This window comes from Liolophura sinensis, chromosome 9 (assembly GCF_032854445.1).
Source record: "Liolophura sinensis isolate JHLJ2023 chromosome 9, CUHK_Ljap_v2, whole genome shotgun sequence".
NCBI lineage: Eukaryota > Metazoa > Mollusca > Polyplacophora > Chitonida > Chitonidae > Liolophura > Liolophura sinensis.
This window is the reverse complement of record NC_088303.1, coordinates 17,265,370-17,279,053: the sequence shown is the minus strand read 5'-3', so window position 1 is coordinate 17,279,053 and position 13,684 is coordinate 17,265,370. Positions and strand designations below refer to the sequence as shown.

At 36.9% G+C, this 13,684-nt stretch overlaps 1 protein-coding gene across 1 annotated transcript in view; it reads left to right on the top strand.

Annotated features, from left to right (window-relative positions):
- The first annotated feature begins 8,876 nt into the window (after positions 1–8,876).
- The window catches only part of LOC135474856 (TOX high mobility group box family member 4-B-like), a 77,803-nt gene continuing 72,995 nt past the window's right edge, over positions 8,877–13,684 (top strand). Inside the window, exon 1 of the mRNA XM_064754480.1 lies at positions 8,877–8,951. The gene's annotated coding sequence lies outside the window, so the exon portion shown is untranslated. The remainder of the gene's footprint in view (positions 8,952–13,684) is intronic.

The window sequence follows — 13,684 nt, the reverse complement described above, 5'->3', positions numbered from 1 at the left end:
TGGATTTTCTAGTTAGCATCTAAGCTGTTTACACGTATGACATTTTACACAAGCAGGACTGAGGTGACATAACTGTAATCCATATTTATATTATTTGTTATATTTCCTTAACATTACACAGGATAATGCAGTGCTGTTTATTATATCGTGAAGGATTTGTGTGAATTTAGTACGCACAAAAAAAAAAAAAAAAGGTGTTGGCACCTGTTTGTATCATATTTAGTGCCTGGACAAATTATCCTGCTTGCAATGCTTGATCAATTTGCCTGCAGCAAGTATTTGATCAGTATATTTAATTTCCTGCAATCTGCACCGTGTACATGCATAATATGTCAATTTATAAACAACTTTTCATTTTTTTTTCTTGCATATGTGGACGCACTCTTCATCTCTACAGCATTTTTTAGGGTTAACAGTCTGCAGCAACACTCTGCTTAGCATATGAGTATGAGAATTACTCAGCTGCCCGTTATTCCTGAATTCATTGACATTTTAGAATGTACTCTTATTGTTTTTATGCATGTTCAGCAGGCCACATGTATATACAGGCCAAGTGTACTTTTATTATCTTTGATCCGCATCATGCAGTACTAGATTGCATGGTCTGCAGTGTTTGACTAATTTCAAACACCACAGAACGATATGTCCAGTGACATTGTAGCATGTTACATGAATAAATAAATAAACAGAATATAACATACACATATACACTATTTATCCCACATTAGACAAAATGCTTCACTTTTCATTGGACAGCATCAGTCACTTGGGAGATGTGTATATTCCTGTACACTGCAGCCAGTATCCAATGTATCTCCCTTTGTTGGCTTGTTAAAACGACGGCCACATCACTCAAGCGATTCGTCTATACAGCGGTCTTTTGCACTGAATTATTGATGATGATGATTAATTACTGTTTGCAGGCTAAATTGGTTACATAGTTACTCAGTGATAGGATACAGATATACACGATTTCAGTAACTGTAATATTGGCCGAGGGGTCATACCTCGCCCAACATGAGGGTTGCTGACACTATAAGTCTGCTGGACCCAGTTGTTCCAAATATTTTAGCTGTTAAGCTCGGTATTAACTTTTGTCTGGACACAAGTGGCATTAGTATTGTATTAGCCGAGACTGGTATTAAGATTTTAGCCTGGCTTAACATTTAATACACTTATTCTGAACAATCGCCGAGATGGTTAGCACGCTGTGTGTCATCCAGCCGTACGTGGGAAGGTCTGCCAGCAAGCCATGGATTGTCGTGGGTTTTTCCTGAGGCTCTGCTGGGTTTCCTCCGACCATAATGGTGGCTGCAGTCGTATAAGTGAAATATTCTTGAGTACGGCATAAAACACCAGTCAAATAAATAAATAAATATTCTGAACAACTGGTGCCTGGAGATCACCACATTTAGCTTTTCACCAATTTGATATTTATGTTGATCTCTGTTTATTTTATGGTGCAATGATGCAGGAGCCTCTCACCAATGAGCTGTGAGTTGAGGTCCAACTCATGCTGGCTTCCTCTACAGACTTAAATGGAAAGGTCTGCAGGAACTTGTGGATGGTCGAGGGTTTCCCCTGGGCTCTGTCTGGTTTCCTCTGACCATAATGCTGGTTGGCGTCTTATAAGTGAAATATTCTAGAGAACATCGTAAAATGCCAATCAAGTAAATAAATGAATAACTCTTTTTATCCCATAAATGTTCATTTTTCCGGGTAATAAAGGCATGACATATTGTTTTTGGTATACAACTTTTGACATGGTTATGGTATAAAATAGCTGTTATGTAAATAAATTTTGTCTGTACTATATTATACTCTGGCATGTACTTGTTACTTACTGATGAAGCTTCACTATATATTTGATATCACTATGCGGTTAGACATTGGCGCAGTTTCGAAAAAATTTGAATTGTAATAATTTTTTCCGCTATTAATTTACAATAAGGCAATTATGGGATAAATAGGATATGAAATTTGTGACCCTTGATATCAAATTTATTAAATGAGACTAGTAGTTTTATACTACTCTCGTTTAAAAAATTTGATATCCTCGCCAGAGGCCCAGAACAAATGAAAACTACTCCTTTCATTTCATAAATTTGATATCGAGGGTCACTCATTACATATCCTCTATCTGTTTTCTGTAATAAGAAATTACAATGTTTAATTTATGTACCATGTTTATTGTTAACTTCAAAAATGCTTGCAGTTGAAACTTTAACACAAACCTATTTTATATTTCACCAAAAGTATAGTGCGCACAAATCCACTGCCAGAAGCATTTGAAGGCCTTTTCAACTGATCAGAATTAATTCTGACCTTTCATGTAGAGTTTTGTTTATAATGTCAGTCAAACTAGAATTTGTCATATCCCACCTGCTCCCAATAATAATTTTCATTTATAATATGGATGCTCAGGTGAAGAGCATGGTTGAAGTTTTATTAAGTTTTTCAGTAAAAACTTTCATGGTACTGGTATACATGTACAAGATAATGTCCTGGCACTGAAGAAAATTATCCTACACCAAATCTGAGAGCTACTGCCATGTGTGTACAATCTACCATCAGGCAGTTTTCATGAAGCAAAAGTACTCACATAAACATACCTGGTGTCTGTTGTATCTAAGTGTTATACAATGACATGGTTTACAAAGGAAAATCTAATGTGCCTAATGTGTTTATTTGAGATGAGCAGCTTTTTGGGGGAAAGGCTCTCTCTGTTCATGGGGGTGGGGGGTGGGGTGTGTGGCTTTGGTAACAGTAAGTAGTCGATAACGTTCGTATGATCATATGCGCAGTCCAACACTTAACATGTAATTTGTATGTTGCCTGTGTGAAAGATTGTTAGTAACTTGCCAAAGGTAGGTGGTTTAGCACAAACATTCCAGTTTCCTTTACCCATAAAACTGACTGTCAGTTTATAAGTGGATAATTCTTTAGTATGGCATCAAACAGAAATCAAATAAAATTTAAGATATTGACAGCAAACTTGGCCAATATTCTCATGTGATTATGGCGTCAGGGTCAAAATTAGGCCAAAAGTCAAAAATGGCTCACACTGTTAAAGACAAGATGAAAAAATAAAAAAATTGTTTGTTCTGATTAATTAGATGTTAAACATTAATTGTGATTTAATTTTGTTTATTTTGTCAATCAGTATAACTTATTAAGTTTCATATTTAGCCTAACATTCGATATACATGAACAATTTCTTGATTTTGGCCCCAGTTATGGCACTCAAAAGGGTGAGTAAGTAAAAAGTACAGAAATTGAATTTGACCATTCATGTATGTTAGACATGAATGAAACAAATGACTACATCTGTCTGCGTGAATGTGATAATATAACGTGAATGTGATAATATAACGTGAAATTATGCAACATTTATACATTTTCTAAAAATACATAAAACCAAGCACATGTTTAGAGGGCTGTTTTATGAGGCCTTAATTCATAAGTACGATGTATTTAGTTAACCTGTGAATGTTGAGAATAGTCAGTTGGACACTCTTACAGACACACCAGTGTCACCGGCATACTATAACATATACATGTTTGTATCCTTCTTGGGGGCAGCTGGCTGTCAGGAACTATATTTCATTTGCATAACTGTCAGACTATATATAATCTTACAAAAGTTCAAGCGGTGCTGTGGGCACCCAGTGTAAGTTTATGACTGGTGTTGTTACTGTTTGACATTTTAATTCATCTTTGTCATTCAGTTGCCCAGAGGCAGATTACTAATTAGAATAGATGCTGTCAAATTTATTTATATTATCTGGGGTATGAATGTAGAGTTAAAATGTTAGACAAGCTCTCAGGGCTCTACATAAACATGACATCTGTAAATCAATGGCTGTGACATTCCCCATGTGAACCTGGAGACTTTATCCTGGTCAACATCATCAGAATGTTTGTAAATTACAATCATCTGCCAGTTGTGGTATTTCCCAGGTGGCCATTTTAATAATGGTGTGCATTAACAAGAGTGCAGTACTAGTATATGTAATTGTTATTGGCAGTAGGTGTTGTAGAGGTAGAATTATACAAAGTACATGCACCTTAGTCTGTTTTAAGAGTGAGGCCAGAGTAGGCCTACAGTTTGAATGTACGCTGTTACAGTCTGTAGGGGTGTGTGTACCTAGTGTATTAGGAAGTAAGGTTGTGTCTGACATACCAGATTTGCTGTGGGCATCACTTTCAGTATCCATGCAGTTGAGGTTGATATTGAGCTGTGCACATTTGATATTCTTCAGTAGAGTGTAAAACTCTAATAAATTTACATGTTTGAGAAGTAGTTAAGGATTTTTGAAGAAAGATTTAAAAAACTAGTGCATGTATTTTTAGATTCAGTTTTCCTGTTATTGGAGGCTTACATGTACAATGTGGCAAATAAGAACTTTCTAGCTGTTGATGAAGTTTGGAGATGTGGGATCAAACTCGAGCTGGATCATGCCAAACACTGCAAAAGTCGTACTTATTGCTGCCTTATTTGGCCCTGAATAGGTTTGGTTGGCCAGGTGTCCGTATAATGTAACTGGGTGGGATGTTAAATCAGGCGGCATTGGCATGAGGCCTCAGTTTTGGCATGAGGCCTCAGTTGTGGTATGATGCCTCAGTTGTGGTATGATGCCTCAGTTGTGGCATGAGGCCTCAGTTGTGGCATGAGGCCTCAGTTGTGGCATGAGGCCTCAGTTGTGGCATGAGGCCTCAGTTTTGGCATGATGCCTCAGTTGTGGCATGAGGCCTCAGTTGTGGCATGGTGCCTCAGTTGTGGCATGAGGCCTCAGTTGTGGCATGGTGCCTCAGTTGTGGCATGAGGCCTCAGTTCCAGCATGGACTAGTTCCCCCTGCTACAAGAAGACGCAGTCTATGTACACACGTCTAATGACTCCTCCTCCTCATATGACGGAAAAATTGCTAAATATGACTTTAAACCCTTGCACAGTATAATGGTCATTGAAGACCACTTATCTCAAACCAATATGGTGTGCATATCTGTAGTACCTCACCTGGAGAAAATTTTGTCAGAATCTTGCCAAAGGTCAGTGGTTTAATTCCCCTTGGCACTTGGGTTTCTTTCAGCCATGCCATGGTATAAGTGAAAAATTTGTGACTAACTGGCTTAAAGCAAGGAGGACAAATCAATAATGATTGTAGCCATTCTAACCGTTCATTTAAAAGGCATGGATTCTACATGCATGCTCAATGCCCTGTGCATGTGTTCATGTATGTACAGTGCATGTGTTCATGTATGTACAGTGCATGTGTTCATGTATCTACATGTCATAATGTGTGATGAAGTGATGAATATTGGGATAGGAGCCCTCAAAATTACATCACCCATGCCTGTACATTAGTTCATAAGCCATTAACTGTGGTGATTAATCAACATGACAAAAGGACGTTAATTATTGAGTATTGCAGAGTAACAAACTGCATAACTGGGAGGCACTATTAAGAGAGCGCAAACATTGCCACAGCTGAATATGCTCATTACCAAATTCGCAAAGGGAAAATACCCGTCAAATCTGCTGTGGGCCCGGTTGCTTAAAACTGGTTTAAGATTTAATACCAGATTTAAGTTTAAGCTTAGTCTTCAATTTTGCACATATCCTGAAAACAGTTGTGAAACATTATATTAAATATGAACTAAAACTGCTGCTGTTATACTTTGACTTTGGAGAACGGCACTGGCTGCTGAGTTTGGCTAAAACTGTAAATATGACTTAATACCAGGATTACCTAATACACTTTCAAACAACCGGGCCCTGTTTCTTAATTGAGAAGACACTCAAAAAATTCCTGAATCAACAAATATTAATTTAGTGAATTTAGTTGATGCTTGGTTGAGTTCAAAATTCCATGACATGCCCTGCATAATTTTATGTGAATTTACTGATGGACAGATGGACAGACTGACGGATGGAGAGATACTTAAGCCATCAAAAACTTAACCTCCTTGACAAAGGTAAAAATATAGGTATTTCTGGAATTTTTTTGATTCCTAGCATAATATAAAGCCATTTTGTTCAGTGTACACTAATGAAGTTCACTGATATTTTTTCAGAACTTTACAAGCTTAATACATGTACATGTAGATAAAAACACTTAATGTGTAACCCAGATTTAAACAACATTAACGTGATAGATGAAATAGATATATGGATAATATTTTTTTTTCTGTCCTTTCGTTTTTTTATCTGACCCTCTGTTATGCTTTGGTTTCAGCGCAATAAAGCACCAAATATTTTTTGGGAGTTTCGTAAAATTCTGTGTGCAGTTTTATTTTGTGCCCCCTCAAGCTTGATCCATGCACAAGTTTTACATGTTTAGAATGAGATAAACTTGCTGAACTTGCTTGTAAATTTACTATCCATGCATACATGTATGAGTGTAATGCATTCATTGCTAGTATTTAACCATAGTACTAGCTTGCCGTGCTCTATTTGACTTGTTACGATTTCATCTGCATTCATGTCTGAGTTTTAAATAACAGATTATGGAAATTTGTCTAATTTTTATTTAGAATATTTATTACGTGTAACTTTCTAAAATGGCTTGTAAATTGGGAAGTGTTTGTTCCGCTAGAAACAATTAATAAACATGCTGGACATACATATATCTGCATGTATGTTGATTGTAACAGCTATGTTTATGCATCTACAAGAAGCTAATAATAAACCATGCATTTTAAAATGAGTTTAATGGGTACATTTACCTTGTAAATAATATGGATTGAAATTGGGACTTGGCCTTACATGTGGGTAATATTCATGTGTGAATACACATACAGACAGAGTACAGCTTGTGCTTCAATCTTAAGTTCTGTAATACTTGTCTGCGTACATTTGCCTTTGTTTTCTGGCAGGTACATATTTCATGTAACCTTATTTATAAACATAAGGAACTTTCTACCAAAACATGGCTGTGCACATGCATAATTTGCATTTTATCTCTACACAGTAAGTTTCATTTTTCTTCTTTTGCTTCAGCTATTTGTCTTTCCTCAGATGGTGATTTAAATGCCCACAGCACTGAGGTCAAAATCCTTGTCAATGTTTGCCTAACATGAAGATGTAAAGCAGTGCTGATCTATTGAGTTGTCTTTGTGTTATATATAACAAAGGTGTTTCAAATATGAAATTTACAGGCATAAAAATTGTGCTGGCTCTGTTCAAAAGTATGATAAGGTGTGTGGATTTTGACGACTTAGCATAAATTGCCAGCTGGATGTAGAGAAATGGAAGTCAAGATGCGTGTTTACCTACCGGCATGAGGAGTCAACTCCTGTTTGTCTCTGCTAAGAAAAGTGTCTTCAAATCAAACATTGGTTTGTGGACGGAATAGATTGAGCGAAGGAAAAAGGGTTGTGTGTTGGTGGGGTATTATGTCATAGGAGTGGGTGTAAGTTTGTGCAGAGCGTAGAACTCAAGTTTAGACAGGTAGGTGAACCTCCATCTTGTTAATGTTGATCAGGTAAAAACACACACACACGTACTGAGCAAGACTTCTTTTCTTTGCTTTTTTTTGTACTAGAGGTGCAAACTTAAAATACTTTAAAGCAACATGGAAATAATGCTCACAATCTGAAGGTGTACATGGACATGTATATTTGAAAAACTCGAGCATCTTGTTGAGTTGCTGGGAAGCACACACGTAACTATGACCTCAGAAGTTGTGAGAGCTTCAGCACACGTAAAAATGACCTCAGATGTTGTGAGAGCTTCAGCACACATAGAGCTTCAGCACACATGTAACTATGACCTCAGATGTTGTGAGAGCTTAGCACACATGTAACTATGACAGATGTTGTGAGAGCTTCAGCACACATGTAACTATGACCTCAGATGTTGTGAGAGCTTTAGCACACATGTAACTATGACCTCAGATGTTGTGATAGCTTCAGCACACATGTAACTATGACCTCAGATGTTGTGAGAGCTTCAGCACGAATGTAACTATGACCACAGATGTTGTGAGAGCTTCAGTTGCACATGTAACATGACCTCAGATGTTGTGAGAGCTTCTATATCCAACTAGAATTTATATTTCTCCTATTATTTGTCAGTGTTTGTGTTACAATGAATCCCCACTTGATTGGCATCACTAACTGTGTGTCTCTGCCCACCATACTTTTTGTGTTAAAATTGACTCACAATTAAGGTGTATCTCCATGTATAGGATGTTTCAGTGTAGGATGTTTCAATACAGGATGTTTCAGTACAGGATGTTACAGTATAGGATGTTTCAGTATAGGATGTTACAGTATAGGATGTTACATTATAGGATGTTTCAGTAAGATGTTACAGTATAGGATGTTTCAGTACAGGGATAATGATACCTCTGTGTCCAGTTTGTGCACAGAGTTTTGCCCTGCAGTATAATTGTGGATATTTTTGCATAATGATGTGCACTTGTTTGTCCAGTTTTGACAAGTTGTGGAATTAATATTGAGCAAAACATGTTATGGTTGAAAGATTCCAGAGTGGTTGGTTGGAATTTGTTATTCTGATTAATATTACAGACATTATTGTCAAAAAGCTATATGTATGCAAATCCATTTGTGAAACATTTTTTGCAAGAGACATTATCTAGGTATATGATAGTATCAGGTGATCAAGGAGAAATGTTATAAAAATTTCCTATGTGAGGTTTGGAAACAACAAAGTGGGTACAAACTTGCTGTTTTCTTCTGAGGTACACAGATTTTTTGCTTGGGCTCTGTCTGATTTTCTCTGTCTTAAAACCTGACTGTCATATTAGCGAACAATTCTTGAGTGTGTTATAGTGTTGAACAGCAGACCAGTAGTAAGTAAGTATTGTTTTCGCTTTCTCTGTTTCAGGATGACACTTGTTCAATGAATAGTTTGTGACAGGATTTCTGGAAGCGGTTATCCTCAGTTTGTCAAACAGACATCTCAATTTACCCATGAGGCGAACAGGTAAGATAGCCTTCATTATATCACCACATAGCCATGTTTATCCCAGTCTTGATGCTTCAGCACTGACATGTATACCATATGTGTTCTAAGTATCTTCAAAAGTAACACCTGATGTTTGTCAGGGCAGAATAAATTTTGGTAAATTTTTGATTTAAGTATTTGCATTTCAAATTTGGCTGAAAAAAAAATACTGACATCATTTTGGCTATTTTTATTTAATTTTTACTATTGTCATGATATAACTGAATCCAAATTGAAATAGATAAGTGAATAAAAATACAGTAAGATATAAAAGTGTGTGTACTAGATGTATCAATCATTATTCTATTGTTGCATCTTAATTGAAATGGTAACAAGCTAAATTAAGAGTTGCTGAACATAATTAAATAGAAACCTGTGGGCAGTTCATGGATGAGAGAGTGATATGAATATGGATCCTGACATGATTTAGCTGTAGTGTATGATGTGGGTTGTAAACATGTCGATACGTGTAATTGTGATTGGCCTAATAGAGAAGTGCATGTGGATGTATTAAGTGAGAGGGGAGGATGATCTGCATAAATGTACTGTGTATTAGATGTATGACATAGTGGTTACGTATAGCCTCAACCTCATTTACATGTAGTCATTAGCATTCTGTAATCCTCGTAATAAGATAATTGGGTTACTGACTGTGTGAAAAACTGGATTGGCAAAGTTTGTACTCAGGTGATACTCACATCTACACATTGGACAACTTTGGACAGGAAGTTCCTGACATCTTCTTTACTGCTCTCAGAACTTTGGTTGCAAATAGGTGGTTGTCTTCCTTCAACCTTTAATCTTTTGATTCTAAAACGATGTTTAGTTACTGTAGTAAAGTTTGGCTGTAGTTGATGCATTAGTTGCATCTGCATTCATTGTGACAATGTGGTGTATATATATGTATATATATATATATATATATATATATATATAGATTATACACTAATAACTAATTGATAGATGATGACCTACATGAAGTGAGAATTACATGTACTTCAGGATTAAAGGATATATGTTTTTGTAGCCTACATGTTCATGCAGCTTTGGCATCTTGGTCTAAGTGCCAGGATACTACATGGAAAATACAGATATAGAGTACTAAGAGTGGTATATTTCTGAAAGTTAAACTGGGAAGAGCGAAGTGGTCAGAGATCTACATCTACATACATATGAAGTTCTGTAAACCTGAAATATATGGATAGCTTCATCAGTCAATCAACAACTTTCTTAGTCAGACTTAACAAGGTCAAAGAATTTTGTAGAAAGAATTTTGAAAAGTGCATGCCTTATGTGGGGAGGTGGGCGATATAACCTATCCATTACATGTACCTGCTTGTCTTTACTTGATTCAACTATGGCATGTACATATGGCATAAACTGAAGCCATCCCATAAGATATGATTAAGTGAAAATTTGAAAAAAAAAAAAAGGGGTGTTCGTGGTAATTGGTTACTTCATGGCATGGCATGGCTGTTTGTTGAATCCTGACACTGTGTTTTGTGCCCCATCCTGCAGATGCTGTATACATGTACCGTGGTCAGTTTGACCTGGAACTAACTCATGCTGGCTGTGTAAATTGTAATGCTGTCAATATTTCCATTGCAGATGTAATCAGAATGTTGTGCGCATTTAGTAATGCTGCATTGGCTTCACCTTCTGGGCTGCATACGGAATTAGTGTTAATTTTGAGGGAATGACACCAGCATCTAGCTAATGATTAAACTAATTACTTCACGATTATCAGTGGTATGTAGTAATGGTTGTTGGATGTTCTTTAAGTAAAAATAGCACAGTGTGTGTACAACAAATTTCATCATTAAATAATGGCATGGTAAGGATATGGTCTGTACCCTGCTCCAGTCATGATTCCGTGTCAAAACTTAATGCATAGTCAGAGTACATGTAAGTTTTCGAAACAACCAAACTCTTGAAATTTTCTAGTATTTTAAAGTTTTTAGGTTTTTTTTGTTTCTCTGTCAGACCTTGTGTTAAAACAATTCATTCTGGTATTCTACCTGTAGTTGAATTAATATCAGACTTTCTACAAACATACATCACCAAACAATTATTAAGCAGGGGAATATGAATCAGATTTGACTCCTACATAGATAGTAATTACAGATACCAAGCTAATTACCGGCCCAGATGGTTCAGTTGGTCGAGCGTCTGCTTCGGGGTTGGTAGATCCAGGGCCAACCCAGGGTAGGGTCACATCAAAGACCTTAAAAGAGGAAGCTGTAGCTTCCTTGCTTGGCGTTCGGCATTAGGGGGATAGTACAATGAAACCCTAAGCACTCACTCACTAACAAGCTTATCCAGTCCAGTGGTGTTAATGTTCTTTTAATCTGGTGCATTGTTTCTCAAAGTTGATAAAATTGCAAAGAGAGTATACATGTATTATAAGTTCAGCAGATTATATGTATATTGCATATGTTAATTAATGACCTTAACAAGCAAAAAACTATGTGTCTGTATATTTATGTCTAATTTACATGCATTGCAGCTTCATTTAATATGTGTTGCAAGGATTGAATGAGATAGATGACTATCCTCAATTTGTTGATATCTGTGTCGATCTCTACAAAAAGTGTCTGTTGAGTCACACATGCACCAGTGGAAAGGAGTTTGTATTGTTTACTATAGATGCCTTTGTTACATTTACAAGACATGAGGAATTTAGATAAATGTACAGTATTTATATGCTGGCTCATCATTTTTGTTGCCAGGAGAATATGGTTAATGGTAGACTATATTGTTCATTAATGTATTTCCAGATCGAGTAAAATAAACATGTAAATCCATCATAAGATGGTTGTATCTTGCTGAACGGCTGTGTTTTTTTAGCATTTCACTATATAACCTTGACAGTTATGCGTTTTTTTTTCTAGTGGTTGTACATGCGATCAAAAAAAATCTGAATCCTTTTAAGTAGTATTGAAATCCTTGTGATGTGCTCAAACCAAAGTGAAAAGCCTGGAGGGAAATGAGATTATAAAAGAGAGAGTCATATTTGATATTCTCTTTTATTTGTCAGTCAGATGTGAACTGACAGGTTTATGTGAGTCTGGCTAATGGTTGGAGTCAGGTAGGTGTGTCTTGCATTTAGCTGCAGACTCTGCCACAGAATGGAATCTCTCACTTTGATCAACAAGACAGATGTTTCACCTCTCCCTCTCCCCCCCCCCCCCCCCCCCCCACTAGCCCCACTAAAACTCGCAAAAAACATTGCATGTAGATATATGCACATAACAGGATTTCTGTTCATCAGTTGGAATGACATTGACAGGTAGTCTGTTATTATGTCAATATCAAAAACAGACGTGTTATTCAATGAAAATGTTCCATTTGTATGATGGAGCAGCAGTATCTGCATCTGTTTTAAGGTATCATTTGATCTGTGAAAATGTCATTAGGCCTGACAGAAAGCCATTATTGAGTTCTCCTTTAATGGCAACAACTGCTTAAAAAAGTGTGATGTTATCTCGCAGACATTGGCTTTTCTTTGAATTTCAAACGGGACATCAATAATTTTGGTAATGAAAAGTGACGCAAGGTTTTTGTCAAAGTGCAAAGGCTGCCATGTGAATATAAGAGCTGGAGGGTGGAAGTGATGCCCCTTTAGCCTATGTGAAGGAGTTCAGGATAGCTATTACGCCGTACTCAAGAATATTTCATATATACGACGGTGACCAGCATTATGATGGGTGGAAACCGGGCAGAGCCCCGAGGGAAACTAACGACCATCCACAGGTTGCTGACAGGTACAGCATGAGCCGGCATGAGCTGGACTTGAACTCATAGCAACCACATTGTTGAGAGGCTTCTGGGTCATTATGCTGCACTAGCATGCTAACGAACTGAGCCACGGAGGCCCCCATCAGCAAGATAAACCGCCAAATATTTTATTGAAAACAGTATTTAAAATACAATATGAAGTGACAGTGCATAATCACTTTACATGGATGCAGTGGCTGGGATTTTTCATCTAAATAGGGGACCGTATCCTTGTACATATTGTTGTGAAGTGGCTAAGCATTTCGTTGGTTAGTTTATAGTTAAGCTCTGCATGAAACAAGCTTATACTCATTCATTTTACCCCAGGACTTTCCAGGTTTCCTCCCACCATATTGCTGCGTAAAACACCAATTAAATAAATAAACAGATAGATGTACTCCTTGGAATCAACATGGAAGCCTGTTGCCGTACATGTACGCTGCTTGACCAATGAGATCACAGGTTCAAATCCAGCCTTTGTGTGTGTATGGTCCACAGATTTATCGGATAAAGACGCGAAACTCTGTGTGTACGAAACTATTCCTTTTTTTCATTCCATATTCTTGAAAGCTGTCACATACAAGTGAAATATTCCTGCGTAAGGCGTTCCAGAACACCTAACCCAAATTACAAGACTCAGCAGATGACATTGACAGATGTAAAATGGAAAAAAGTCCTCATGGTCACTTGCAAATTTATAAGGCTGGGCTAAGGGAGATAAAAGTGAAAGTAAATGACAAACAAGTTAGACGAGTTACAGCAAAAATGGCTTGAACAAAGGAGAAAAAAGCTGTTGAAAGATGTTTCACACTTAATGAATGTAACATTTCATTGCATTTCATTGTGATAATGTTGAGAAGCTTACTGTAATTAGTAAGATAAAATTAACTATCCACTCTTTTCTCACATGGTTTAAGCATCTAATGAACAACATA